General features: G+C 48.8%; 1 protein-coding gene across 3 annotated transcripts in view; it reads left to right on the top strand.

Annotated features, from left to right (window-relative positions):
* Positions 1-3,000: 3,000 nt before the first annotated feature.
* Positions 3,001-6,000, top strand: part of PKIA (cAMP-dependent protein kinase inhibitor alpha) — a 44,884-nt gene continuing 41,884 nt past the window's right edge. The window contains exon 1 of one of the 3 annotated variants that reach the window (XM_076329516.1): positions 3,001-3,040. The gene's annotated coding sequence lies outside the window, so the exon portion shown is untranslated. Of the gene's footprint in view, positions 3,041-3,609; positions 3,671-3,903; positions 4,598-6,000 lie in introns of those variants that run through there. The other 2 variants (XM_076329514.1, XM_076329515.1) reach the window with 2 other exon arrangements.

Genomic DNA, 6,000 nt, shown 5'->3' with positions numbered 1-6,000 from the left:
CTTCTCATTTCTTAAATACTGGTACTGTCTGACAATCTCCAGGAATATGGTACCACCTCTGACTTACAAAAATTTCTTGAGATTTTATACCATATTTTTTCCATTACATTTAGATGGAGATTTGCTCCTCTGACTTGATCTTGACTCACTCTTTTGATTTTAATTTCACTGTGAAAACAATAACATCCATTTGTATACATTCATTCATTCCCCTTCATTGTTTTTCCTTCGCTCCACTCTTTACTCCAGGCAGCAATTATCAGGAAAGCAAAGTACTCAGTTTGAGGGAGAGAACCTAGATTTTTCACCCCATCCTCACTAAAAAAGAGCTCAACTTCTTCATTTTAGGATTTCTTTACATTTTTACAAGTGATGCACGTTTTACTCACTATTATTTATTTTCAGAATCTAATTTAATTTGAATGTTGGCAAATCTCACCTCACCCTTGCTATTTTTAACGTCTTTCTCTTCATTTGTTGGTTGACAGCCTATTTCTAATATTTTGTTTGAAGTCACTCCCTTTGCAGCTAAGTCTGGAGTTCTTCCTTATACATTGTTATTCTCACTTATTAATTTCCAAGCTTTCCCCATATGCAGCTATTCAACTAATTTCACTAACTAGTTCCTTCTATTTTCCCTACAGTCTACCCTTTTAAAGCTGAAATGCTTAGATTTCAATCAATTTGTATTTATGTTTGTATTTATTTTAAATTGATTGAATCCATGATTACTAAATCAAAGATTATATTCTCTGAGTAGAACAGTCTGTCTGAATGTTGCTAAATGATGCACATGTATATGTTTTTCTACTAAAATCAAATTCTGTAGGTGTCTCGCCCATGTGTCCTTCCTTTTTTTTGTAATTATGTATATTGAATAGTACTAATTAATACTCTTGGGCCATTCTCTTAACTCTGGAATTTACTGTTACCAAAGAAATAATAATGATTATATAATAACAATAACAATAATAATAATTCTTACTTTTGCACAGGTCAAGGACTCTCTAGTACACTAATAATTTAGTGGATTGTGTTAGGAGTTGCTGAACCATGTAGCCCAAAAGAAGAGAGGCTGCCATGGCTCCATTTTCCCAGGTCTAGTCAGTAGCAAGTCTGAGCACATATTCCTAATAGGCACACACACACACACACTATGTATGTATACATAAATATATATATAAATATGCAGATGGCCAACCACACAGATCAACATAGACACAAACACTCAAGCAAACACAGATGGCATGAATGGTGTAATCCTGTCCTCCCCTCTGGCATGGGTCCCTATGACCTGAGGTGTGACTCTTGCTGCTGGCACTTACACCCCAGGCACACACACGCACACAGAACAGCGAGCCCTCTCACCCAGTAAAAGAGTTAGAACTAGAGTTTAGTGAGAAGACAGGAGAAACTGCGCTGATCAGGTACAGGGCATAGCCAGACAAGCGTACTGACCAGCAGCCTGTTTACACAGGACTAGCCCTATTTACCTCCTCATCCCACTATTTTCCCACACTTGCTCATTCCCATATCACCTTGGTCCCTTCCTTTCCCCGCCTTTGGTTCCTGCCCTAAATGTCCCATAATAAGCCTTGTACAATCCCAAAATGCTCTTCCTATTATGCATCCCATAATGTGTCCTGTACCCCTAGGCAGTAACCCCCTCAATCTGTGAGGCGACACATAGAGCTTTTTGGTTGACTGCCGGCTGTACCCCCCAGCCCCATGGGGCTGAGGTTCCCCTGGGAGGGGCTGGGGAGGGGCTCCCTTTCTCTGAGCCGGTTATTGGGGCTCCCCCGCCTGCCCACGTCCCCCTGAGCTCCTCTGTGTATGTGGAGACGAGCCTTTAACCACCTAACACACTGTAAACAAAGATTAAATATCACTGCTGAAATGCTGCCAGTGCTGCACGTTCAGGTCTGCAATGCCAATCAATAGAAGAGGTTCAAGGCAGGGAGTAAACAGGAGCAGCCCGATTAGTGCAACTGTGGGACTGCACAGGCACAGGGAATCAAATCAAAGACACCGGCACAGTTAAAAGCCTTACCATAACCCCTATAAAAATAAACACAATGAATTTCCAAAAGGGAACTCGGGCTCAGAGTTTTTCTATTTCATCTGAGAGACAGAGATTAAGATCCTTACCTTAATGAGATTCCTCTCCCCTTTTCTGCTTTCCTCTACCGCTACAGACAACCTTCCTATCTATACCCAGGCCACCGAAGCAGCTTTTCTCCTGTTTCAGACCTTACCACCATGGAAAACATGAACATTTCTAACTCGAGTCTACTCCAAAACCTCGCTGAGGCACCACTTGGCTACCCAGTCAACAGAGCAGGCGCAGTGCCTTGGAAACACCCGTGCTCACAACATTTGTGTTTTCCTGGGAGCTCGTCCAGCAGGACTTTTCTCCAGATACAACCCTGCCTTGCCTGGGAAATAGGAAGAGCTCTCAGACTACGATGATTGGAGACACACGTTATCTATCTGAACTGGACTGCCTGGTGTTATTTACGCAGCAACATAGCTGTGCTTGTCCTGCACATGGGATGGGTTCGTGGGATTGTAAACTGTGACAGGAATCCAGCCTTCTTTATGAGCCTGCCAGTTACCCAGTACATGCACAGCACTCTGCAAGTAACAAAAATAGACGTGCTGCCTACTGGTGGATCTTAAAAATATCAGGACGCCCTTGGTAAGGGAGAAGTGTGTCCTGGTGACCTTGAACGCAGTGCCTTTACTCTGCTGTCCCCTCCCAAGCACAGAGCAAGAGCCACTGGCAAAAAAGCTGCCCTCCACCCCAGAAACAGCTGCATTTTTTAGGGCACAGGCTGCGGAGCGCTTGCGCACCCTGAGGCCGGGAGGGGAGGGGGAGAGCTGGGCGCCCACACACAGGCACGAGGGATTACAGTGGATTTTCCTTCAAAACAGAGACACACACATACAAAGCTCTCCCGGGGGAGGCTCTCCCTTGGCTCCGGCCTTGCAGCGCCGCGGGAGCCTGCCTGCCCTCCCCCGTTCCTCGCCGCTTAGCCCGGTACGACCGGGTCGGGCAGAGCGGCGAGGCCCCGGTGCCGGGCAGGGGGGCGGTGGTTGGAGCGGGCCGCGGGCCACCGGCTGTTGGGCGGGAGCGCCGCGCTCCCCACAGCTTGCTGAGGGAACTCCCGAGAGGGGAAGGTTGGCGCGGGGCGGAGCGGCCCATCCTGCCGCCGTGCCCGGGGAGGGACCCCCGACCCGCAGCCGAGCCGCAGCCGCGCCGCCGAGGGACCGTGCCGCCCCTCGCAGCCTCCCGGGCAGCGGGGTGCGTGTAGCACCGCGGGAGTGCCGGCCCCTCGGGTGGGGGTGGAGCGCCAGGGCCCCGCGGGGCTCGGGCGGCCCGGCGGAGGGGCCGTCTCCCCCTCCGCGGCGGGAGCGGAGTGCGGCGGCCCGGGGAGGGGGCGGGGAGGATGACTTCATGCCGCCGGAGCGCCGTGAATTTAGGAGCAGCAGCTGCCGCCGCCGCCGGCGGCGGGATGTGGGGGTGAAGTGACAGCGGGAGCTGCCGCCGGCTGAGGGAGGGGAGCGCCGGGCACCCCGCTCCGCCGGGCCCAGGGGCTCTGGGCCGCTACGAGCAGCCGCTGCGGGAGGGAGGCAGGAAGGAAGATGCGCTGAGCCGGTCGCTGGAAAGGTGAGCGGGAGCTGCCGGGGGCGTGTGCGGGGGCGGGCGGCGAGCGCTGCGGCGCTGCCCGGCTGGGGAGCCGCGACGCTGCCGCTGCGAGCCGCCCGCCTCGGCTCGCCCAGCTGCCGAGGCCGCTGCCTGCCCGCTGCGAGCGCGAGGAGAGCCGGGCTGGGGGCCCGGGAAAGAGGCGCCGTGCTGCGTGCGCGCAGGCAGGGTCTGGAGCTGTGCTGAGGCACGTAGCTTCCTTCTCCTTCCTTCTCCTGCGGTTCCCTCCAAAAGCAGAAAGGCTGCCCTCTCAGAAGCGCCACAGTGTTGCATTTTATCTTTTATTGCCAAGGATGTGCGGTGGCTCCGTGCCAGCTCTCTCCTCAGCTGCCCGGGCTGCTTTCTTTACCCTTGTCAGAAGGGATTCACTCGCGTGGAGGGGGCATTTTGTCTGTGGCGTAGCACAGGACGGGCGCAGAAGCGGGAAGGACTGTGGAGCACTGCGACAGGTGCAGGACCGCGCTCCGGGTTTCCTCTTGCTCTCTCCAGTCCGATGTGCGTTCCTCAAGTGACGGGGAAGACATCTTAGGGCAGAAGGGTTTCAGGGGAACAGAAGCGAAAAAGGATGTCGTCTCACTAACATTCCTGGATTTGGAATTCGCTTCACAGGAAACTAAAGGGAGTGTAGAAGAAGTTGGGAGAACCGGCCCTTATACCAAAATGGATTCTGTTGACTTTTTCGGGGACTTCTGTTTGTGCTTTTTCCTTTTTCCATTTTTATCATCTAGCACAAGGTTTGGGACAAACAAAATAGCAGCAAAATTCAAATGCCTTTGTTTGCTAAATGGAAGAATTAGTGAGTTGCTCTTCCATCATATCACCTTCAGAAGTGGAAAAACAAGAGTACGTGCAGCATTGTAGCTTGGCCATTGACATTGCACATTGTTTGTGGTACGTACACAGGTCTTAATATTAGATGAATGGTCTTTTGGAATTGAGTAGAAGGGGCAAATCTGCCCGGCCTATGTCTCTGTCTGATGTGTCGGTGATTTTTGGTTTTGTTTTTTCTTTTCTTCTGCTCTAAAAAAGATTGCTCTAAAGCAGGCATGTTAATACAGGAGGCTAGGGTTGGCATGCAGAGGCAGATCATTAGAATGAGCGCTATCTGCATGTAGTAATGGTTAATGGCTCTATGTGGTTTGGTTTGGAAGCAAAAACAATGATTGTGCCTCTGGGAAGAAAAGGATAAGATATTAATCTGTTCTTAATGAAAAAAGGAAGCAGGATATTGGAAGCTGAAGGTTATTTTATTCAATGTCTATTTACTTGTATGTTCATCTTAAAGGATCCTGCTATCCTATCTGTTTACAGGGTGGTTCATAAAGTTGTGGGATCCCCAGTTGTGGTTGAAGCCTCTGGTCATGGTGCTAGAATGATAAAAGTAATACTTAGGGAGGTAACGGGCAGTTGCTCGGTCTGTTGTCATTATTTCTGGGAAGATGTTTAAATACATGTGTTTGCCTCAGTACTGTTGCTGGGTGGTACGCAGTAGGCGAATGATGGCTACAGAGTCAGGAAATGTGTGTAAAAGACAACTGAGGCTTCACAAGGCTGAAACAATGAGTGACTAGGGAATTGCAGTGTCAGAAACCAGTTCAACAGACAAATCTTTGCCCTGAAGAACAGTCACTACCTATGACCCCATATAAGCTTGTTCCTTTTAAGCATTCCATGGCACATCCAATATATGCATTTCAAGCTACAAAAATCATTCCATCAAACCTGTATCTTTTGTCTACCAAACATTCACGTTGTTCCTGTAAAACACGTGGGAGTCTGAGTTATGACATCTCCACTGTTTTTTCCTTTCTAGAAAAAAGCATGACCGGCAGACCGAATGGTCTGCTATTTTGGAAATCTTCATCTGGGTTAGTTCTTCAAATTTGTAAGAGCTTAATTATCTTTGAGATTTCTAGGCCACAGTCAGCCTTTGAACCAGCAGGTTCATTTGACCAAATTTATGAGTGGGGGCCAGATGGGTATGTTTGCATAAGCGGTTGCAATGTTGTAGTCATTTGCTGCTTTTTCCTCTAATTACCTTTGGCTGGAAAAAGAAACCATGTAGCTGAGTTCAGATACTTCTCATATTAGTCCAGCAATTCTATATAAAGTCAATTTCTTCACTGAAGAGAGCATCAAGTAATGGTCTCCCGTTCTGTTGTAAATACAGGGTAATATGAGTACTCACTAATGTTGACACAACATTAGCACAATAAATTTAGCTGTTTGTGCTTCCTGGCAAACCTAAATAATGTTTCAAAAGACTGTTAGTTAACATTTTTTAAAACAATGTG

The sequence above is a fragment of the Aptenodytes patagonicus genome, chromosome 2 (genome assembly GCF_965638725.1).
Source record: "Aptenodytes patagonicus chromosome 2, bAptPat1.pri.cur, whole genome shotgun sequence".
NCBI classification, from domain to species: domain Eukaryota; kingdom Metazoa; phylum Chordata; class Aves; order Sphenisciformes; family Spheniscidae; genus Aptenodytes; species Aptenodytes patagonicus.
The sequence above is the reverse complement of the archived record's forward strand: the minus strand, read 5'-3'. Positions and strand labels throughout refer to the sequence as shown.